The sequence below is a fragment of the Psammomys obesus genome, unplaced genomic scaffold, assembly GCF_907164565.1.
Source record: "Psammomys obesus unplaced genomic scaffold, mPsaObe1.curated_primary_1811, whole genome shotgun sequence".
Lineage (NCBI taxonomy): Eukaryota > Metazoa > Chordata > Mammalia > Rodentia > Muridae > Psammomys > Psammomys obesus.
This window is the reverse complement of record NW_026592890.1, coordinates 11,600,776-11,624,854: the sequence shown is the minus strand read 5'-3', so window position 1 is coordinate 11,624,854 and position 24,079 is coordinate 11,600,776. Positions and strand designations below refer to the sequence as shown.

The window sequence follows — 24,079 nt, the reverse complement described above, 5'->3', positions numbered from 1 at the left end:
GTGTGTGTGTGTGTGTGTGTGTGTGTGTGTGTGTGTGTGTGTGTGTGAATAAGGGGTGTCTCTGCTCTCTACCTATGTGTAGACAAAGGTAAGTAGAGGTACCTGTAACCAGGAATTGGCTCCTCCTCAGGCACCAGCTCCACAAAGACCACCCTGAACTTCCATCTCCAGAGCTGTTGGTGACTTAAGGGTATGGCTGGCATTTAAAGCACCCATCTATGGTCTTTGCAATACAGCAGTCTGCTTTGAGGAAGATGTCCACGTCTTGCTGTTTAATATGTTCCCATTTGTGGTGGCTGAGCCCTGGGTCTTCCACATGCAAACCACAGCTTCCTCTTTCTCTGTGGGATGCAGTGCAGGCACATATGGATCGGTTCTAACTTTCAGATAATTATAAATGAGAAGATCTGCTTGATATGTTTGTGATGTGTTTCTTCTCTCCATCCCCCTTTGGGGAGGAGACAAGTTGCTCTCTACTGAGAAGATGAACCCTTATAAGACTGGCCTGTAGGCAAGTCTGTGTGTGTGGGGGGGTTCTTTTTTCTTTTTTGAGACAAGGTTTCTCTGTGTACCCTAGCTCTCCTAGAACTAGCTCTGTAGACCAGGCTGACCTCAAACTCATAGAGATCTGTCTGCCTTTGCCTCCCTGAGTGCTGGGATTAAAGGCCTCTGCCACCTTCTCCTCGTTTTTGAATATTCTTGATTAATGACTGATGTGGGAGGGCCCAGTCTATTGTGGGTGGAGCCACGCCTGGGCAGGCCAACCTAAGCTGCATAAGGCCACACAGAGTAAGCCTGGCCAGTTAGCTGCTTTCCTCTATCACTCTGCAGTCCATGCCTGGTTCTTGTCTGACTTCCCTGCAGGCTGGGTGGTAGTGAGGAGTTGTAAGCCGTTAGCTGTAAACCCTTTCCTCCCCAGGTTGTTTTTTTTTTTTTTTTTCTTGGTGTTTTGTCACAGGAACAGAAAGCAAACTAGAAATGGAAAGGCCGTGTGACCCTTTCTCTGAATAGTCAGTTAATGTGTTCTTTTTGAGATTCACTCATTTTGTTTTACATACTTTATTTCATCTGCTTAGTGAGATTCCATAAATGTTGTCTGTGCAGTAGCCGATAAATGTTTTTGTTTGTTTGTTTGTTTGTTTTTTGCTTTTATGAGTAATGCTGCCATTAGCCCATTAATATGGGCACATCAATCTTTGTGAAGATATAGTTTATTTATCTAGAGGTGAAACTGCTGGGCTAGGCAATTAAGATATGTTCAACTGTGTTTGTTTTTTTCCAAAGCATAGAACAGTCTATGGCATGTCACTTTCCCTTGTTCTCCATTGTCTGGTCTCCAATTTTGAGGCAGGAGGAGTTTATTCGGGCTTGAGGTTTAAGGGACTGTGTTCTACCATGGTGGGGAAGGCATGGTGGCATGAGCAACGGGTGACTGCTCATACAGTACCCACACCCTGGATGCAGAGAATGAACAAATGGGAAGGGGAAGAAGGCTAGAAAACCTCAAGGGCCACCCTCAGTGACTCAGTTCCTCCAGCAAGGCTCAACCCCCTAAAAGTTTCTCAACCTTCTCAAACAGCCCCCTCACCCCAACTGGGGACCAAGACACATTGGCTCAGACCCATGGGCCTATGGGGACATTTCACATTTAAACCACAATGTGGCCTTAACAAATTGACCCAGCATGAGTTCACACCATGCACCAATCTGTGTGAAACAGAACACAGAAGCCTAGTGTTTGCCTGGTTCTTTTTCCAGTGTGTGGCTTCTCCACTGTTGCAGTCACCTCCAGAAACTGCCTTGGAGTTTCAGGACATGTCTACCACCCCTAGACATTCAGAAACATCAGTCCTGGGATACTGACTAAGGCCCAAGGACATGTTCTCAAAGTGAGGTCTGGGGTTGTGTCTACAAGGTCTGTGATCTCTTCTAGAAGGTCCAGGATGCAGATATATTCCTGGAAGACAGGGCTCTTTGTTGGCCTTTGGAGGCATATCCCTCTCAACCTGGAATGACTATGACCATATTAATCATGGTTCACTTACAAGTATTTTTGTGCATTATTTTTAACTCTTATTTTCACACGAGGCAAGTTAGAAAGCAGACATGCTCAAAGTTAAGAGATGCAGCTCTCAAAAACCCAAGGAGTCATACCATGTTGTCAAATTCAGGCCTCAAAAATTTTAAGGAATTAATTCTATGTTTATGAGTGCTTTGCCTGCATGTATTATATGAAGATGCTGCATGTATGTGTCTGGAATCCTCGGAGATCAGAAGAGGACACTGGATCCCTGGATTTGGAGCTATGGAAGGTTGTGAGCTGAATGTTGGGACCCCCACCCAGGTCTTTTGCAAGAACAGCAAGTACTTTTGACTGCTGAACCATCGTCACTCCTAAGGCAAAGCAATTCATATAACAAACTGCAAGATGTTTTCACATTTTCTTTACTTTAAACTCAGCAGTAAGAGCACTGGCTGCTCTTCTAGAGGACCCATGTTCAATTCTCACCACACACATGGCAGCTCACACCTGTCTGTCACTCCAGTTCCAGGACTTCCGATCCCCTCACACGGACGTACATGCAGGCAAAACCAATAAACATAAAAAAAAATAACTTACATATGTAAAATAAATAAATAATAAACTTAAAACAGAAGACCATCTAGCTAGTGCCATAGAGGTCTGAGGCCTTTGTTAAACGGACGTGTTCAGCTGGGAAAGAGACAGGATATATGCAGCTGTGGTGGTTTTACTGCAGCAGAATGAAGCTGCAGGGTGCAGGCCTCAGCAGAGCTGGGAGAGTTCTGGATGCAGAAGTCTTTGCTGCTGGGTGCCCTTCCCCCGCCACACACACTGAGGGGTAGGAGAAAAAAACAAAGATGCTATAGTGCTTAAATACAGGGAACTTCCCAGGTGTATCTGGGAGTCAAACACAGGCAGTGTGTTTTATAGTTCTCAGTCCTCATGCGGCATTACTGTATGTTTGTGAGCAGGGCTCCTGGGGAGAGAAGGAAGATAGAGGCTTATTTAACTAGTCTCACGACCTCACTATCAACTTCTCTCCTATGGCAGAGCTGCCAGTGACAGTCACTGCTTGCCTTGCAGGGACTCCGCCTCAACAGTGTGACCTGACTCCAGAAGAGAGGTGGCCGTCTTGCCCCAGTGCGATTCTGCACCGAACTAACACTTCCCTGTCTCGCTCTTAGACACCCGGGGCGCACTCAGCACGGTGCCAGGCTGCAGCGATGACGCAAGTGCTCATGAGCACAGGGGCGGGCTGGCCAATGACAGGCGCCACCTACCCTGTCTTGTCCTTGCTAAATATCAGTGGCTGGACTCAGTCCTCCACAAGGATCTGACCCACCTCCTTCCTCAAGGCAGATCCTGGTTCCCAGCCTCTCCACTGACACCCACCCACAACTCCATCTGCAAATCAAGTTGCAAAATGCACCATCTCACCCATTTTTTGAATGCTAAAAAAGTAAACTCCTAGTAGCATTTCTCATCCAGCTTCCCTAATATATATATATATATATATATATATATATATAAATATATATATATATATTTTAATGCACTGTTGTCTGTCTGAAATGGACTTGTCCACCAAATTCCTCAACCAACAGTTTAAGGAAACTCGGTTTTATTTGCTACAGAGAATCTCTATTTGCTGAGCAGTTACTCCTGACAGGAGGTGAGCTGAGACGTGAATGATGGAGGTTATTTTTGAAACTGTCTTAAGGCTAAGACCTCATGCCAATCTCTTCTTCATTGTGCACCCGGATTGCCACATGTCACATTCAATATAAAATACGCCATCAGCAGCACTCTCGGGTCACATCCTGATGATGTTGAGCGAAGACGTCATTATTAGATTTCCTTTCACTGGCTGCCTTGCCCCTGCCCCTCTCTGGAAGCACCGACTCTCCATCCTTGCTGGAAAGAGAGAAATAGGAGGTGGGGAGCCCGAGGGAGCTGTGGGCTGCTGATATGGTTGCCTCTTAAATAACTCTCCTGCTTTCGCTGGCAATCCCAGACTTATTACCTATGAAGAAATGACGACAGCCTGCTCTGCTGTAAAACATGAAGATGATGAGGGCTGAAAACAATGGTGCCCAGCACAGCGTATGGGTGCCAGGGGAGGCTCCCAGCCTTAGCTGTTTTTAACCCACCCAGAGAAAACCAAGAGAGCCCAGAGGAGAAAAGAAGTCCCAAAACCAGGGCCTGCTGGTTATAATACATGGTTTTTGAGTAAACAAGGGGGTTGGGGAAAGGGAATTAGAACTGTTAAGGACTTATGAGAAGTCAGGGCAAGCTCTTCGCAGCTCCTTATTCTGAGGCCAGTGCTCCGAGGGCAGCAGACAGAGCACCCCTCTCCCACAATGTGCAGATGATGAACAATGACAAATGAACGTGGTTTATGTGCCTTGAAGTTTCTGGCATGCTAGCCTCAGGACTCTCCACAGTCAGGCAGCAGGTACCCTCAGCAGAGCTCAGATAACCAGCTTGCACAAGCCTGTGTGGGTCACTGCCAGCGACTGTGGCTGCTCTTCAGAGCCGGCTCCCACAATGCATCGAGTTTTCTGCCTCTGCTGCACCTTTACCGCTGGAAGATCCTCACTCCACTGCATAGTCCCTGGGTTGATCTTCTAGGCTTCCGCTTTGGTTGGGTGTGAAGATTTAGGGAAGGCACTGTGCGGGTGGGTGGACTTTCTACCGCCCAGAGTAGCAAAAACGAGCCCCCTCCGTTTGTTGGTAGCCAGCCCTGATTAGATTCACCGGAGCGAATCTGTGTTATTAGAGATCTGCGTGTGTGTCCACATCCCAGCATAAGCCATTCAGCATCCCTGCAGCTCTCTCTAGATTGCTTTCGCCGCGGATGCACAGCTCCTTGATTCACATGCATGGCTGGAGTTTTGTTCTGTTCAATGCTGGCAGTATGCACCAGCGGCCGCTGGCATTGCTGGTAATTCATTTGTGCTACCGCGGAGTCCAGGGTCGACAGTTCGGCCTGACCTCCCCACCCGCGCTTGCCTGAAAGCCCATTTCCCACTTTTCTTGCAAGAGGTCACCTCCATATCCAGCAACCCTGAAAATCCATCCCCACTACGCAGGAGAAATGGCTCTGCACCTCCCTTGCTTGCACCGGCTGCAGCATTGAGCATGCTCTGCGCATAGCTGCAATTCTCAAAACAGGAAGATAAAATATTTAAAGTCTTTTTTTTCTTCTTCTTCTTCTTTCTGTAAAGAGAGAAGGGTGCCTCGGGTCCCCTCCCCCTTCCCTGGACTGCGGGGGTGGGTGGTGGGTGGATGGAGGCGGGGGTGTGGTCCACGTGCCCGCAATGACGGCCTAACAGTTTGATTTATGAGTCTGATAATAAAAATCCCATTAGGCTCCTCTCATTGAGAAAAAGGAACAGGAGAAAAAAAAAAAGAAAAAGCTGCGTGTGTCACCAGGCAGCATTGACGCAGGCAGCTCTGACGCAGCAGCCTCTGGCCGGGCGGGGGGCCGCAGGGGGACCCATGAGGGGCGCGCGAGGGCCGGCTGCCTAAGAGCAGGGCCACCTGGCTACTTCTGCATCCCCCACAATCCCAGAACCCTGCCACCACTTTGCCACTAGCCACTACACTGCTTCCCACTCTCACCTCCATGTCTATATAACGCCCCCTGGGTAGGAGGGGCACAGAGAGCAGGGTTGGGGGCTTGCCGGACTCCATCTGGGAGGAAATTCGGAAGCATAGGTTGGGGCCAGAGGGCATTATTTTCTGTTTAGCACTGCTAAACAGGGGACCCCTGCGGAGGCATGCTGCCCGCCTCCCTTCTCCAGGCCAGTGCCTCTTGTTCACCATCGGAGTGTTATTCTGTTTTAAAAAAGTCCTTCAGACTGGAAAAGAGACTAGTGCTCGTCTGGTGCCAGGCTGCCTGCCTGTTTCTGTGGCTTAAGCCTCAGCATGACATTTAGGAGCTAGGTGGGGACACTGGTGCAGACTCTGTCCCTGGGCCCGGCAGTGATATCAAAGAGGCCTGCAGAGGCAGGCTGGCTTTCCAGGCCAGCAGGTTTCTGCAGTCTCCAAGACCCAGTGGCCAGTTTTACTCTCTTGAGTGTGCTAGGGGAGGTCAGAGCTTGGCACCTGTTATGGCACCAGCTAGCCTTTCCTATACTCACCACACCCACCTGGGGAGACAGGTGATCACTTATAAAGTCCAGGTAACTTGGAGGGAGATTTTAGAAAACCTCTCATAACTTTCTCAACTTCAGCGAGCAGCTAACCCCGTGGAGTCCTGACATTAAAAACATGAGGCCCTCTCTCATAAAGACCAAGATAGTATTCACAAAAGCCCAGACACAGAGACAGCACAGATATTCATCAATGGCCAGCTAGGCTAGCCCACTTGGATCTGTATGGACAAACGGGTGCTACTGAGCCACAGCCAACTGAAGCCCCCACCTGCTATCACTGCACTGACCTTGAGGACGACCTGCTAAGTGAAATAAGCCAGCCACAAAGGACATATCCTTCATGATACCACTTACAGGAGTAACCCCAAAATGCCAGGGCAGAGAATGACAGTTCCAAGGGACTAGGGCTGGGGACAAGGAACCAGTAGTGGGAACCGTTCCTGTTTGGGATGATGGAAACATTTTGGGATTAGGTAGGGTGAATATCAGAATAGTCAATCAGCTGTGTAATAGGTAAGGACCCGAAGCTGAGGCTTTTAGTGTACTGGATTGTACACTCAAAGATGGCTGAAATGATCCCACTTCTGATGAAAATGAACAGAGCCTATGCACCTATCTCTCTGGTAAATACGTAAAAACACATCTGTGTTTGGAAATGGCACTTTCCCCAGGTTTGCCCACCACAAACTCAGTTCTAGGACCAGCATACCACATACCAGCTGCTGCTAATGGCTCTAGATTTTGTAGGGTCAGGTGAGATGAGGGCGCCAAGGCATCACTCTTGCACCTTCACAGGGACCATCATGTCTACACAAGCATGTTTCGGTGTGGGTACACTAACAGAAGGACCGTCATGTCTACCCGTCTGCACAAGCATATTTGTGTATGTCCTACATCACAAAGACCCTGTGGTCCCAACACTCATGTAGACACATTCATGTGGTAGACTTGCTGGAAGAAAAACAATTTTGACCTTGTGGTTACTGCTAAAATAAGTCTTTATATTTTCCATTGTTGTTTATTATAATTTTTGACTGAAAACAACAGAAACTTATGGTCCAGTTCTACAAGTCCAGAGCAGAATGGGCTCCTCTTGGGCTGTGATTAAGGTGAAGGACAGCTGTTCTCTTCTGGTGACACTCTTGGCCTCTTGTAGCTTCTAGAGGCACCTGAATCCCTTAGCTCATGGCCCCTCCTCACCTTAGAGCCAACAGCTCTGCACGTGTCCCGGCCAACAGACAATCCCGCTAAGCATTCCTGTGATGAAGCAGCCCACAGGCTGGTGTGGACTACCCTCCCTGCCTCATACCCACACCCTTGTTGCGTCAGGTGTCAGCCCTGACTTCTGCACATTAGGGTCTCAGCTTCTTTGGGGTCACTTTTCTCCAACTATGCTAGAGAACTGTTGGAGGTAGTCATTTTTCTTGTTTTATTGAGACGCTCCAGGCTAGAGAGTGCTCATAGTTTATGAATATCCAAAGGACTAATTTGTTAAGGCTTCTAAGCAGCACTTCCATTTTTTCCGTGTCAGTGTCTTGCTCCCACTGTAGTGTCCTGGGAGCACTGTTGCCATTGACCCGACTGAGCTACTGGCTTTGTTCATTGGCTGAGTCTTGATTCGTGGCTGAGGCCCAGGAACTGATGGTCTCTGTATACTGCCAGCTTCTTCGAGGAGGCAAACTTATAGTCCCTAGGCATATTACCTGGGTGGTGCCATTTTAATTCTCTCTCTCTGGAGCTAGAAGCCAAGGTGTCTCATGTATGCTAGGTGACATTCTACCAATGTGCTACAAGCCATATCAACATGCTGAGTAGTAATTTTTGAACCTGGGAACCACATCTTTTCATTTTGCATTGGGCTGAGCAGCTTTCGGCAAAGCAGTCTTAAGGGTTAATGTTGATTGCTAACTTGACAGGATCTAGAATCATTCAGCAGATGAGGATCTAGGCACACCTGGGGAGGGTTACCTTGACTGTGTTAGTTGAGGGGAGAAGCCCTGCCCACTGTTGCTGGCCCCATTCTGGACGATTTGTACACGTGTGTTAATTCCAGCACTCTCTCAGCGTTGCTGTGAATGGGATACTTGAAGGCCCCTAGCTCTTTCCTATGGGCTGGTATGAAATATTTTCTGGCCAAACTTTGATTATTTTTTCTGCTTCCTTAATTTTCTCTCTATATGAGGTTTGGCTTCCCAGTTGATGTCATCTGTGGATTCTGCTCAATGCATCATATTTTTTTTTTTACAATGACTTATAGTTAAAATATTTTATTAGCTATTTCAGCTTATACTTAAGATAACTGGGAATAAAGCAACACATGCAAAATAATCAACAGGCATAAGCAACTTCTTTTAAAAGGAATGTTGAGACATTTGAAATACATTAAAAATGTTGATTGCCACTCTTCCCTGGCTTGTCTAGAATTTCTCCAGACATGTGGTTGTGTGAGATTTTTCCATCCTTGATCAACTCCAACAGTTGCATGTGTATGTCCTAACACTCATCATATACATTCATGGTTTATTTTAATATTTCTATGGTTATAGGAGGAAGTAATTGAAAAAGAATTTTTGATCAGAGATCAAATTGTAAATAGGTTCCACTCTGCGATTGCATATTCTATTTGTGCTATCATCTGAGTACAAATCTTACCATTTCCCAATGGAAAATTCCACGTTTGCAGCCCTGCTCAGGGTTGAGAGCCATTGCAAATCCAAGGTCAACCACTTCACAAGGTCCAGTGACATTTACTGCATTCTCACATTGGTGAGCCCTGATCCTGAGCTCTAAGTAGGGACAGAGGCGACTAGAGTTGTGAACAGCTGGTTGCCAGTGTCTCTTAACCACAGGTGCTGCTTCCACAAACTTTAAAGACTAATTTATCCCATAATGGTTCTGCAGTTCAATCCCAGTTCTGCTTTGAGCAAAATCTTACCTTTTGCTATCTTCAGAAATGGGTGGGCTTGTATGTTTGTGTGTGTGTGTGTGTGTGTGTGTGTGTGTGTGTGTGAGAGAGAGAGAGAGAGAGAGAGAGACAGAGAGAGAGAGAGAGAGAGAGAGAGAGAGAGAGAGAGAAACAAAGAGAGACACACAGAGAGATTCTGTCCCTAAAGACAGTTAACTTCTGGTTCATCAGTGCTGGTTTTTGCTACATCCTTTCTGTGGCTATTCTCAAACCTTTTGGTAAGTGATAGCTCCTTCTTTCCGCAAGTGGGTCAAACTCAGTAGTTGCTAATGGGAGCAAGCAAACTCTCATAAAGAAATTGAAGTCGCGGGAAAAAAACTTCATACCAAACCAAAACATATTAGCACGGTGAACGTGCAATTGTAACTCTGCCTTGGCAGGTGTCAGTGCCAAGATGGGTGGAAGCCTCTGTGGGGAAACCAGTAGTCCCTTGACATTGACCAGATCAGATTTGACATTTACTGGGACCCAGGACCCCACAGATTCTGGAGATGAGGCAGACAGTGGAGTCAGGGGAAGCCCAGGGGACACAAGAGAGGATGGGGACAATAGGGAAGTGGGGAAAAGACAGAGGGTGGAGAAAGTAGGGGGAGATGGTGAGAGAAAAAAAGCAGAGGGCAGGGGCAAGAAAGAGGAGGCAAGAGGAGAGGGTGGAGGTGGGGGATGGGTGACAGCTGGGAGAAAGGAGATGGGTGGTCAGAAGGACAAACTTGTCCCAACTTCTGGGGGAAAGACGATGGCTCACACCTGAGGGTTCTTCTCTCGCCCTCTGACTCTCTGAAGGGCCCTTACTCTGTTTGGGGAGTTTAAGGCTCAGCCGAGGTGAGAAGGTCTTTCTGCTTTTAGCTTCTGGGATGTAATCTCCTCCACTACCAGATATAAGTATCCAGCTGAAAATTTATCTTTCCTCGTGTAACGGAGAGACATCTGTTGGTATCAGTCTCTTCCTCCATCTTTATTCCTTGGATACAAAGCAGCAGCTTCTGGACTGGGCATCAACTCTCTTAAGTAGTTGGAAAAGGCAGGAGATCCCAGGGCAGGGCTGGCCCTGGTGTTTGCCTCTGATGACAAGTGCACCTACTTTCAGATCATTTTCTGCAAGACACAGAGGCTGGGGCTTTTATTTCCAGCAGGAACAAAACAAAAAACCAAGGTAAGTTCAGAGGGAGGGACCTGGGGTTCCTCTCAGCTCTCCGGTCAGTTTTCCTGCTGAGACTCTTAGACAGTAGAGGCACAGGGCACAGCCTTCTCACTGTGTGAAGGAGTAAGACAGGACCCGGGAAGTGAATGAGCTCTTTTAGAAGGAAGTGGTGAGTTATGGGCAGAAATGGGCCAGTTTCCCTGATCTTCCATTAAATGTTCTCTCTTCTCATTGTCTTGAAAGGGAAAAACATCAGCTACAAAGGCCATATAGTGGAAGTTGCCGAGTAGGTGAAGGATAAAAGATGGGTAGATGGATAGATGATATATAGATGATAGATACAGATGGCATAGAGACAGAGGGTAGATGGCTACATAGGTGAAGATGGTGGACTGATAACAGATAAACGACTGCTAGACTGTAGATAGGTGATAGAGCAGGAAGATAGCTACACAGTAGATGACAGGCAGGTGACTCATAGGTGACAGATGATTGATAGATATTTACATAATAGATAGTAGAAAACAGATGACAAATATATAGTTAAGATATTATTCATTTGTGCCTGTAAATGACTCATATTTGACCTCAAAACTATTAGGTAATTATGAAAAAAAATTTACCCCCATTTTATGGATAAATAGAAGCTTAATAACACCAAAATGATTGCAAAGTTGCAGAATAAGAGCATGACAGGGGCTGGAAAAGGTTAACGACATTTGTTGCTCTTGCAGAGAACCCAGGTTCAGCACCCAGCAGCCACATAGTGGCTCACTCTAGTTCCAAGGCTCCAGTACCCTCCTCTGACCTTTGTGAATGCTACACGTGCCCATGGTACACACACACACACATATAGGCAAGCCACACTCATATAAAATTAAATCAATAAATCTAATGCAAAATTAAAAAAGAACATGACACAAGTGAGAATAGAAAACATGTGTCTTGTTCCAAGTGCTCATTTCCAGCGTATTCAGTTATGAAAGCTATAGGCTAGAAACCTACAAGTTCAATTTCATAGAAAAAGGACACAGATGTATGCTGTTGGATCACAGACTTCAGTTTACCACACTCCAAGGCACCTGAGAAAAATCAGCTCCCAGACTCTAACCGCACCAGCTCACTGAACCAAATTACTAAATATTTTAAGGTTTATGCATATCTGATCACACTTGAAATTTGTTATTTAATGTTCTTTAGGAAAGACCGAAAGAACTAAGAGCATAAAAGTGCTTTGGAGGAGAATTTGGCACCACCTAATGGTGGTGGTGATGGTGATGGTGATGGTGATGGTGGTGGTGATGGTGGTGGTGGTAGTGATGGTGACGGTGATGGTGGTGGTGGTGGTGATGGTGATAGGAAAACCATTGCCTTGCCCTTGTGCTTCAACACCTTTTTCAACACCCCACTTTCTGGAATTCACCTGAAGTTATATCTTTCACAGTAATACTTTGCAAACACATAAAACATTAATAGAGACATTGTTAGTGAAGTTGCCTACCTTACTTACAGTGAAGGGTTAATCTTGACTGTCACGGTTCTGGGCCTTATGATCACCTATGAGACATATCTATGCATGAGTCTGTGAGGTCACTTTTGTTTTCTTTCAGAGAGGACTGAGGAGAGATGTCTCCCATCCTATGGGCTACAGTCATGACTGAATAACAGGACAAAGAAAGCAGGCACCGGAATACCAGGATTCTCTGTTCTCAGCTTCCTGCTCCACAGAGTCCCAGCTCAGCGTCACTTCTGCAGCCAGCCCTCACCAGTGTGATGGAAGGGTTCTCTAAACCGTGAGGCAAAATAAACCTTCTTCTCTAAGATGCTTCTTATTTAGCCTTTGGTTACAGTGATGAGTTGTGAAATGTATGTACGTACATATGTATGTATGTATGGGCATGAATATGCATGTATGTCCTCACTGCCTTGTTTTTGGACTTCGAGGCCAAGAAGAGCACAGTCAGCATCAGTGAGGATAGCTAACAGCCATAGCCCAGATCCTAGCTTCTACTTCCATAGAAAGTAACCAGTAATCTAGTGGGAAACGGCTGAATCCAAGGCTGGGACAAAGCAGACACAGGGGGACCTGGAACCCCTATGCCAGGAAGTCAAGAAGTGTCAGAATTGGTCATGGGATATACCATGAGGACACTGGAACAGTTTGCACGCATCCTCACTGGCCTTTTTAGGGGGTTACACAGGACTCCAAAAATAGCAACATAAAGGAACAATTGCAGAACATTAGAAGTAGAAATTAATGGTCCCATGGTGCTAAGAATATGGGAGAGAGAGAGAGAGGAAAGGTTTTTCCTCACAGAGCAGCTCATGTGCAGAAATCACCTGTGGACGTTACATCTAGGAAGAAACATGGCGAAAAAGGGGATGAAGCTTTTCCTTACTCTATTATCTTGATAGGTTGGTCACAGTTTCAACTAAATCAAAAAGAAAAACACACTGATTGGAATCTACCTTGCCAGCCAACAGGGACCAGATGGACTCCAGCGCCTCCAGATATTCTGCATACAACACCCATCCAAATCTCCATCAGTGCCCAGCTGAGTCACACAGCTTGGACCCAATCATGAGGAAGCAGCAAGCCACCCACACCCAGAAGTGATGGATGAAAATTTGGGGGTAGGATTTCTTAAAAAAAAAAAAAAAATCCAGGTTATAAAAGACGCACGGGTTTCCATAAGTTGTCCAGGATGAGAGTGTCTAGGAAGTAGGGCATCCTGTCCTGAGGGTGGGCTCTAAAGAAAGTTCTTGTACTGAAGGACCAACAAGAGTGCAGGTAGATTAGGAAAAAGTGCCGTTTTGAAGGGAATTGGTTTACTAGTGTTGATGACAGCAGTGTGTAAGAAAATACCTTAGGAAGTACACTCTGATGTTGGGGGGTTGCTTAAAGGGTAAAGGGGGATAGAACTCACACTCAAGGGATTTAAAAGCTATGAGTGAGCATGCGTGAGATGAAGCAGAGGGAAAATGATAACTAGAGGTGATTCCACTCGTTTTCTAACTTTTTTGTGAGGTTTGCATTGTATCTATTTTAAAAGCATGAAAGTATTAATGATGAGATCTACAGATGAGCATTATTAGCAAAACTAAGTTATGGTACTTCTGGGAAAATACATATAATCTAATTAATACTTCTGGAATTGTGTGATTGGTTTAAAATCTGACCATGACTCACAGTCACAATACCATCCCCTGACAACAGGAACCATATACAGAGCATAACCTGTGTGGCGACTCATAGTGCTTGTCAATTTGACAGGACCTGGAGAGGAGCCCCTGGCCATGCCTTTGAAGGATTACTTTGATTAGGTTAGCTGTTAGGAAAAGCTGCGGGCAACTGGTGTTCTGTGTTTGACTGCAGCTACAAACTGAGCAGCATCCCCAACTTCTGGGACCAGGACTTCCTCGCCACAATGGATTCCAGCTAGAAGCCAAAGTAAACCTTTCTCTCCTCTGTCTGGGTATTTAGTTCCAGGAGAAACAAACAGGAAGACAGCCCATTTCCTGCTTATGTCATTGGCTCTTATTTCCCTCATATATAAGGGCATCCAGGGCCCTTAGATAAACTTTAGATAATTTAATGCTCCTTCCAACTCTAGGAATCAGTGGTTAAGAGTCTGAATATTTTCAGGTGCATCCCAGTGGCCGTTCTAACAGCTCTTTCAGGCTTTCAGTGCCTCCTCTACTCATTTGAAAACAAATTCCCACAGCCTGGAAAGTCACTTAAGTACAGGAATTGCTGTGTTCAGCGAGTGAGTACATGTGACATCTCAGTCCATACTGTGGTACTGTAGCGGGGAGTGTTCAAGGCTGTAAAGTTTATGAAGAACAGAAACTTAGTTCTACAGTTCTGAAAGCAGAGAAGTCTGAGGCCAAGGGGTAGCTTCTCCTGGAGTCCTTGGCTGCTACTTTGTTGCAGGTTGGATGACACATAGGCTGAACGCTTTCTGGAGAGGGTCTTGACCCAAACACCTCCTGTTATCTCCATCCTAAACACTGGCTCTTCTGGATTAGTGAATCTAGGAGACTAGTGAATCCCAGGAGACCCTACCTTGGGGAATGCCATTTCTCTTTTTCCAGGAGAAACGGGAGTGTTCTGGGTCAACTGCTTCACCTTCGCTTGTGTTTTTCTGCTCTGTTCCTTTCAAGGACCGGAATGAACACATTTATCTGAAGATTTTTTCTTCTCAGAATAGCAAGAACCTGGAAATGCTCTTCCAAGAAAAAGGACAAAGTAAAAAGTCTGGCTCTGGGAAGAGGCTCTTGTGCAGAAGCCAAGTCTCCCAGCCTCAGGACTTTTATTTTGAAGGGTGTGGTTGGGTCAGATGCATTTTGAAATCAGTTGCATGGGGGTGATGAAGCAGACAGACAGTGGAGGAGAACAGCTGAAGCCACCAGAGAAAGCTGGCCACACACGCAGCTCATAGATACTCCAGTCCTTAGAGGCTAAAGGAAATAAACTCAGGCAACTGCACTATCTGCTCTTACTCACCCCTAAAGTTTGATCCATTCAGATTTTGGCAGGGGAAAGCAGGGCTGGAGTGAAGGGTAAGGTCGTTGTTCTCACAAAGGTTGGTTATCCACTGCAAAATGACCAGCCATTCCTGCTTATGAATCCACCCACCGGGTGTTTGTCAAGTTCCTCCAACTCTGCCCTGCTTCTGGTCTAGTTGAGAGCTCAGAGTTTCCAAAGGTACAAGGCAATCCCAGTCTTTGAGCCTCATCCCACTACTACGGCATCCCCAGTGAAGAGCCAGCGCTTAGCAAGTCTGATCATCAGACTGGCACCAATGCTGCCATCATCCCCCTGAGGCCCAGCTTAATTCAGGTCCTACCAAGGGAAACAGGAGCTGCATTTGTGTTCTGGAAGACTTTTGCCCCCACACTCTGTCACCACACACCGCTGGCTCCACTCCAACCCTGCAGCTTCCTCCTCTGGCTGCTCCTGTTATCTCCTCAACCAGCCAGCCAGCCCTTTCTCTTTTTCCTCATATACATAAGACACCATTTCATCTCTTTCTTGAGATCCTTCAAAACCATCCTCACGATGGCCCAGAGGTCCTTTATGATTTCTTTAACCTTCAGTCCAACATCTGAAGCTAGGTGGCTGGTGCACTACTACTTTCTCCCAGCCAGTTCCTCTCCAGGCTCTGGGCCTTTGGGCCCTGCCTCTGTGGCATCCATGGCATGCCCATGTAACCTAATCTAGGGGCAGCTTCCACAAGGTTGCCTGCCAGCCTTCCTCTGCTCGGGGGCACCAAGACTCCTTTGTCTCCCTCAGTGTGTCCCTCACCCTTCAGCTGTTCCTTTTCTCCACGCAGTTGAGAAGAGCCACAGGGGCCTGAAATCAGGGAGCTGATGTTTTAGACTAGACAGGTGCTTCAGTGAGCAAGCCATATGCACATGAGTGAAGTGTGAAGGGACACCAGGCAAAGACAGTGTGAGTGTTGGGGCAGGAGGACAGATGTGGGGAGACACGTCAGCCCCTCAGTAGCAACCAGCACCTGGAGAGGCTCTGCCTGTAGGGTACTTACGTGGCTCAAGTGAAAGGCCTAGCAGAACCTTGAAGGAGGAAAGGCTGACTTTGATGCACGTTCAGGGGATATGGTCTATCACAGTGGGGATGGCACGGCAGCAGGACCGGCTCCTCTCGTGGTGGCAGAGGCTGGTGGTATACATATCTTAGGGGCAGGGAATGAATGAACGAATCAGGGAATGGAGGAAGAGAATAGCAGATGTCTGCTTCGGGGAATTTCCATTCAGCCCGGGACTGCAGCCCACAGAATGGTTCCACTCACACTCAGAGCTAATCTTTTCTCATCTTTTAAATCTCTCTGGATTACCCTCACACACAGCCCTTGTTTGTACCCTCATGCTTCTCAATACAGTCAAATTATCAGTCAAAATTAATTGTCACATATACTTATCTTGTCAATGTAATACCCAAACACATAACTTAATACCCAAATGCATCACTTTCACACCGTAACATTCAACTCTTTTCAAGGTCTCATGGTCATCTCAATGCTAGATGCATTAGTTCATCTCCAAGAGTGCTACATGTCTTAACAGCTTCAACATTATTTTAAAATCCAAGGTTAACTGTCAAGAGTCAAGTTACATGCTCTTAACGTGCAAGGATACAGAGAAAATATTCTTATTACAAAAGAGGAGACTGGGAACACAGAAAGGAAAGATTGGACCAAAGGAAGACCAAAAACCCAAGAGACCAAACAGCAAATCTTGCAGCTCCTTGCCTGGCATCTGGGGCTCATGACAATATCGGCTGTGCTCCAGCCGCCTTGGCTACCTCTGCCTCTTCGGCTCTGATTTTTATAGCACACATTGCCCATCTCTGAAGTCAGCTCTGCTCTGTGCTTAAGGCTTTATTGGGTGGCGTCCATAGTTTTTGCATCTTCAAGATCCTGGGGTCTCTACTGCATAGTCTTCACCTCCATAGCTCCATCCACTTGCTCTTAGCACTTTCTTCCAGGGAATGCAACCCTGCCATATTTCCTAACCCTGCAGCCTCCTGGAACTTGGTGCACACCTCTGGGACCCCATAACTCTTGCATCAAAACTGGCACGGTGTGTCTGCCACTGTCACCTTCTCCTGTCAGGTCTCATTGCAGTCTGACCCCTTGTGACCATGGCTGCAAAAGCTGCTGAGTGACTGGCAGGTTGAGCCCAAGAAAACATTTCTCCAGGAGATTGTTTTTCATCATGGAACCTCTACCAGATCCCTTTCTGTTCAATTTCTCATCTTTCAAGCAAATTTGCATTTTTATGCCCGGCAGCTTTTGATGGGCCAAGTCTTACTCTCAAAGGCCTCACTCCTATTTTTCTACTGCTCAGTGTAGCTTTCTCTTTAACTATGAGGGCCTCTTTAATATGTATAACCACTGTGCACCCACCCTCAACTTTAATCAGACTCAAAATCAAACTGTATCTCCATCTTCTATCACTACAAATCTGGGTAAATGCAATAGGTAGTAGCTATGTCACAGACTGAATGTCATGTTGAATTGAATGTTCCTTCACCAAACAACTTAGGGTGTTGTTTCGAAATTCAGACTCATTTGGATTTTGAGGACATGTGCAGATAGACTTAGCTTCTTCGCCAGAATGTGACACAAGCAGCTTTCAGCCCAACTCCCTGTAGAGATTTTATCCCTCCTGTGAGCACTGATCACTTTTCCACTGCCATCAGAACGTCTCCCAGAATCACCTAGTCAACTTTGCCTATAGCATTTGAGATTTCTCCAGCATGCATCTGTAAACTTCCACATCCTTCCCACAGACCAGTTCTTAATCCCAACAACCATACGGTCAGGTCTCAGAAATAGCCCCACTTCTCAGCATCTGCTTTCTGTGCTAGTGAGTTTTCTTTTCAGTGGGAAGTAAAAACAAAACAAAACAAAACATAAACACCTTTTAAAAGGCAGCTTAAGAAGAAGAACTTATTCCATCTCATAATTCAGAGAAATCAGTCCACTGTGGAGGGAAGACGGTAGCAGGAGGGTCTGACCTGTGGTGCCATCCAGGGAGTAGAGCGAAGTTATCATGGGCTCTCAGCTTCCCTCTCTTTTTCCTTCTTGTTCAGTCTGGGGTATCTGCCTCTGGAATGACGCTTCCCACACCCAGGGCAGGTTTTATTGTTAATTCTGTTCATCCTTTCTGGAAACAACATCACAAAGAGTGCCCAAAGGTTAGCCTCACTACTATCCTGGCTGCCTATTAATCAAATCGAGTTGATAACCCAAATTAACTATCACAGCTGGGGGCACAGTAGCAGGAAGATGGATGAATAAAGGTTGGGGTTGCCATAGGGCGTTGTACCTCATAGGATTTTGGCTGGTGGAGAGCCATGGGGAACTTGTCTGAGAATCATTGGGCATGATCTCACATTTTCATAGGGGCCCTGGTCTCTGCACTGAGAGCAGCCTGGACGTGGAGTGTCAAAGGAGCAATGGCACCAACTTGGATGTGACTCAGTGGGGCTGGAGGGCAGGTGAAAGGTCCCTGGAACCCCACACATTTAATGCTGAGAGGACCAATGGACTGGGGTGATAGAAAAGAGAGGTGAGACTCACTGAAATGGTATGGCCTAAGGTCAACAAGGAACAAGCTATTTCTGCCTACTAATGTGGGGGTTCTGTGGGACTATCATGGCTGTGATGGAGTGGAATTTGGTGGTCTTGTGACTTTATGGGCACACAACAGAAACTTGCAGTTTACTTGAGTTCTATGCTAAATGTAATTAGGCAAGACAGATTTTAAAGCTCCCAGGCTGAGTGACAGCCTTACCTCAGGGGCCATGAACAACCAAGAGGTCTATGAAGGGTTTTGCAATACCTCAGCATCAGGACAATGGGAAGCCAAGGGGGCTCATTAGAAACATGCAGGTGCTAGGCAGGGCACTGAAGTGTGTCCTAGGTACCAGATGAGAGGAAGATGAAATGACTGATGGAGAGGGCCTGGTGCTGGCACCAGGAAGTAGAGAGCGCTGGAGCAGCGGTCCTAGGAAAGTGCTTCCTAGATAGTTCAGAGCAGGGTGAGAGGAGAGGAGCCAGAGGATGTCTCACGAAGGGAGAGCCATCTGTTGTGAAGAGAAGCAGAAAAGGGAAGGATGGAGCATGTTGAAGAGTCAGGAGGGCGTGTCTCTGTCCTTTCTTGGCTTGACAGGAAGGGCCCAAGTGGTGGCTGAGAGGGCTCTCTGCTGGCACAGGGGCTGGAATTCCACTCCTGTAATCTTTTCTGGGAGCAGGACGACCAGGGGAGAGTGGGCATTCTCTCTACTCACCCCTCCCCCTCCAACTCCTAGCCATTGGCCTTGCCTAGCTTAGAACAGGTAGCTCCCCTATCTGGGCTGTACTGACCACAGCCATGCACGTCTTTCCTGGGGTAATGAATGTCCCAGATTCACTTCAAAACCTGCCTCTCTGTCGGGATGCAGATATGAAGTTCCCCCGTGTGCTGGGAACCTGCATTCTTTAGCTTCTTGCACTAGAAGCCTTATCAGCGCACAGGGCACAGCCAGGGATGCAGGGCGGTTGATTCCCGCGGGGGCTGTGTGGGCCTCTGGCTCCTGCAGAGCTAGGTGCTCAGGGATTCCCCAAGTGCGGGCCTCCTGCAGAGAAGTCCCGCTGAAGCACTCTGCACCTTCACCATGTTCCCTCTCCCTCCGGTGTGGAGCGCTCTTAGGTGCTCAGGTGGTGGTGGTGGTGGGGGGCGGGCGGGAGGTCTTCGGCCACCAGCAACACCCTAGTGAATCAACAGCCTTGCACCACGTGGCCGCTCCTCTTGTAACTGTCACAATCCAGGCTGCAGAAAGTCGCTTGTGGAAGGCTCCACTTGGGATTGGGAGCTCATATCTGCAGATTCTCGGTTCAGTGGCCTGAGTTTTGCCTCCCAGCCTCACAGGGGGAGGAGGGGATAACCCAGAAGGGATCAGAGGGAGTGAAGATGGCAGGCCTTTGCCTCCTTGTGATTGCGGTTTGCAGTCTGTGTGCCTGGACAAGGGTGCTAGTTCCCTTATGGGAAGAGCGCCCCCTGTGCAAGCTATGCCTCCACAGACCCAGTGGTCCCGGAGAACGCAGTCATCCATCCATTCACTGCGACTCCCAGAGCCAAGGCCCCACGACTCCAGCCGAATCTATGAATGGGAAGAGGAAAAAAAAAAAAAAAAAAAACCCACAACATGTATTTCCACTCTCTGCTTCCCGCCCCCTGCCTCCCTTCCCGCAGAGCCAGCCCGAATTAAAGTGACGTGGTGGGGGCGAGTGGGGGCTATCGTGGGGTGGGGGGCATGCAAGAGCGGTGCAAGTCTGTCTGGAGACTGTACTATTTATATACGCCGGGGCTCCAGGACAAAGAGGGCAGATCCGAGTCACCCCCCTTCTGCAGCCCCAGCGTCGCCCCAATCCGCTCCTCCCTGTCTTTGATTCCACTCCCTCCTCCCCCGCGGGCTGGCAGGTGCGGGGGTGGGAGCTGTCTCCGCGGGAGCAGCGTCGCCAAGGTCCGGCTGCTGACGTCCGAGCCTCTGCTCCTGTCAATGAACAGCAGCGGCTGCCTGGGGACTGCTCTGGCAACGAGGCTGCAGACGTCATCGCCTCCTGTTGGACGCGGGGAGGGGGGGTGCTGTCCAAGCACCAGCGTCGCTGGCTTAAAGGAAAACTCTCTTAAGTTGCAGCAGCCGGGGAGAGTGGCTCGTCAGAGCACACGCGCCCCCGCCCCCATGTCAAGTGCACGCGGGCACACGGGCGTGCACAGACAAGCACACTCGCACACACGCTCTACTTCTAGGTGTGTGGGTCTAAAGTTGCTTCCGTCGAGAAAGGCTGGGACTGAGATGGACCAGTGTTCATGGGTGCCTAGAAAGCTCCTTGGTGCTTTCCCAAGGACCCCAGAAAGGAGGGCGGGAGAGGGTAGCATCATTCCTGCTTTATTAGAGTTGCCTCCTCCTTTTGCGAGATGACCGGCCGGAAACTCCTAGTATCCGAAGCCCTTGGAATACGACTGCTGCATACGAACATCTTGGATAGTCCTGAACTTGGGCCACCTGGCTTGGGCAACTTGTTTTGAGCAGCGCTGGACCGAGCCTGGACCCATCTTTCCCAGAGACTTATCTCCACCGCCCCGCTTTGAATTTGTGAAATGGAAATGAAGCAGAAAGGAGTTTTGTACTGGAGCATACTTTGGCGGGTAAGTTGATAATTTTTTTTTTTTTAATCTAACATTAACCATTGAGAATCCAATGGAGGTGGGGGGGGGAGAAAAGAGAAAAAAGAAAGAAAGAAAGAAAAAGAAGAAAGGAAAGAAAGAAAACTTATCTCCCTGCAAGCTTTCCAGAGTAAGAAAATGTGTGTCGTGTGTCAGTATTTGTGGATGTGACTGGGTGAATGGGGTGAGGAGCTCAAGCCAGAAGCACTGGAGTTTATGAGGCCAGAGAGGCAAGGCTTTTGCAGGGGAGGTAGGAGAGCCTACAGCCAACCCCAGTGCCAAGTGACAGCCTGGGGCTCATTGCTCAGGGTTCCAGGAGTTTCTGAGCTGCAAGTTCCAGAGTAGACTGTGTACCGCAGAGGCTGCCTAGCCAGACCTGCAAGTGCCTCTTGAGGTGCCGCGGAGAAGAGCTGTCACGCACCCGACCTCCTCTATCCTTCCTGCTGCGGGGTCCTCATTAGGGACTGGTGTCTCTGCACTGGCCTCTCCTCAGTTCCCCTACCCCAGTCTATTTTGCAGGGTATCACATGATGCCATAAAGAAGGAGAGGGTCCTGAATCCCTAGCGTCTGGAAGCATCTCTGTTGCCTTCTGCAGCATTTTATTTATTTATTTTTATTTGGCAATCCATTGAAACCATCCCAACCATCCCAGATCAAACACCTCATACTCTGAGTGTGGCTGTTTCTCCCATAGCCACAGCCACAGGCAGGCTCCTCATAGCCAGGCAGGACCAGGAGGAGAGAGAGAGAGAGAAAGAGAGAGAGAGAGAGAGAGAGAGAGAGAGATCTCCACCCAGGCCCCCTCCCACTTTAGCAGGAGACCTCTGAGGTATCTGAGGGGGTCTCTTCCCTTGGGTTTTGATTTCTCTTCTCAGCTCACCCTTTTTGTAGAAGTAATAGAAGGAAAAGGAGGAAGGAGAGGAGAGGAAGAGAGAGAGAGAGAGAGAGAGAGAGAGAGAGAGAGAGAAGGGCCACACTGATGGAAGCAATCCTAGGGGTTCTGCACAGGTCCCTGCCTCCCCTGCCTGCCTTCCGGATCCCTTCCTGTCTTTCGGCAGCAGTTTCTTGCCATCTCCCTCCCTGGCCTCTTCTCCCCACCCCTTTCCTCTCCACCTAACCCCACCTTCACTCTCCTCTCCGAGAGGGGAGGGCCGGGGGAGGGGAAAGAAAACCCCCAAACCCCAGGCCCTGAGCAGAGATGTCGAAGAAGCGCAAAGCCCTCGAGGGCGGAGGAGGTGGAGGAGAACCCCAGCTCCCAGAGGAGGAACCCACTGCCTGGTTTGGGGGCAGCAGCGAGGAGCCAGGTAGGGGGAGGGGGGAGGAGACAGAGGACTGAGCACATGCGGAGAGCTTTGGAGCCGAGATGCTCCACAGGAATGCCCCAGTCTTCAGAGCAACTGGGTAGACTTACCCACAGATGGGAAATTGGGGGTGGGGTGGAGATGAGCTGACTAGGCCAGTGCTGGAGACCCAGATCCCTGCGAACTTGGAACACACTAGGGGAGAGGCTGGGTGGCAAGTGAAGAAGGCAGGAGGGGCCAGGAAGGGGCAGGCTGAGGATGCTGGCCATCTCCTTTCCCTGTTTGCCTTGTTGTCTGTGCACCTAGGTGAGGACCCTATTCTATGTATATATGGCCTGTGGTGGTGCCTGAGTGCAGGACTCTGTCTGGAGGGAGGGGTGATCTTCCCTAGTGCCTGTTGCCGATGGGGACAGCAGGGAGGGCCCCTGTCTTCTTCCATGCTTCTCCAATCCAGGGATGTTGAGGGTTGCGTCATGAAGAATCTTCATCCTCTGCACAGACAGGGCCTTGGGTCCTCCTGAAGTTGGAGGTGAGGGTTGAGCAGATGGAGTGGTACATTTCATTTCAAGGGGAGATGGAGAAGGAAAGCAGTTGGGTTCGTCTCTGCCTGGAATGATACCACAGAAAAAGTAAAGATGGAAAATTTCCTATGAAACAAAAGTGATACTTGGAATCTCTGATTTCCACATAAAGGAAACCTAGACAGACACTTTTATTTCACTGAAAGCATTCTGGATTTGGTTAAAAGGAGGCCCAAATGCTGTAGTCAAGCCTGTCCTGGGTTGTGGGGAAAATGAAAAGGAGGCTGATAAGACTTTACTGTTGGGTAAGCTGTAGAAGATCAGGCGGTGAGAAGACTCATGGGGTGATGGGACCCAGGTGGGTAGGCAGGTACACGGAGCCTCTCTGCTTGCCTGCTCTCTTCCCTGCAGCCAGCCCATGGTCTTGATGGAGGCAGTCTCCCAAGAGGCAGAGCGTCAGATGGGCTAGTGTCTCCAAGATGGAGTCCTTGGTTCATCTCCTTTGATGTCACAAGTGACATAGAGTTACGAAGTCCCTCTCTCAGAGAACGTGGAGCTCTGTGTGCACGCAGAACCTTTTGCTGGGCTCTATTGCCCTGAGAAACCAAGGGTCGGGGTGTGGCTGTCTCTGCACGCTGCATTTGAGTGTTAGTGGGAGTTGATCGATCCTGCCCAGTTGCCACAGAGGTGGTCTCTAATGACTGTGCACTTTTGGATGGCTTATTGCTCAGTTACTATTGCAGAACAAACCAAAGCTCTGCTTACATGAATTCTGTTGGGTGTGTAGGTAATTGGTAAGAACTTCAGAGACGACTGCTGCTGGGTTTATTTGAATGGTTGGTATTTTTCCATGGTAGTAAGGAATGATTCCATACTGCCATGCCGTCTGGCCGATTTAAGAACTCTGTGTGCACTATTGCTTTGGACCTAGGTTTGCTCCGGGGCAAGAAGTATAAAAGTCTACGTGAAGTGACCTCACTATTATGATAGTAACAACTGGGGTATATGTTATGTTGCTTCCATAATTAATGAATGCACGGCTGCAGTTCTAAAAAAAGAAACAAAAAATACGTTTTAGCAAACATTTCTCTCTCTCTCTCTCTCTTTCTTTTGGTATGGAAATAGAACCAAACAACAACCTCTGCCGTGGGGAGCCTATGCTGGGAGCATGATGGGGTTCTACAGGGACTGGGCAACATTAGGTACATAGGTATCCCTCTCGGAGAGAAG

The 24,079-nt window shown here is 48.1% G+C and overlaps 1 protein-coding gene across 4 annotated transcripts in view; it reads left to right on the top strand.

Annotated features, from left to right (window-relative positions):
• Positions 1 to 20,530: 20,530 nt before the first annotated feature.
• Pde10a (phosphodiesterase 10A) overlaps positions 20,531 to 24,079 on the top strand; it is a 419,189-nt gene continuing 415,640 nt past the window's right edge. For 2 of the 4 annotated variants that reach the window (XM_055615961.1, XM_055615960.1), the window contains exon 1: positions 20,531 to 21,008. The gene's annotated coding sequence lies outside the window, so the exon portion shown is untranslated. Of the gene's footprint in view, positions 21,009 to 22,312; positions 22,332 to 24,079 lie in introns of those variants that run through there. The other 2 variants (XM_055615964.1, XM_055615963.1) reach the window with 2 other exon arrangements.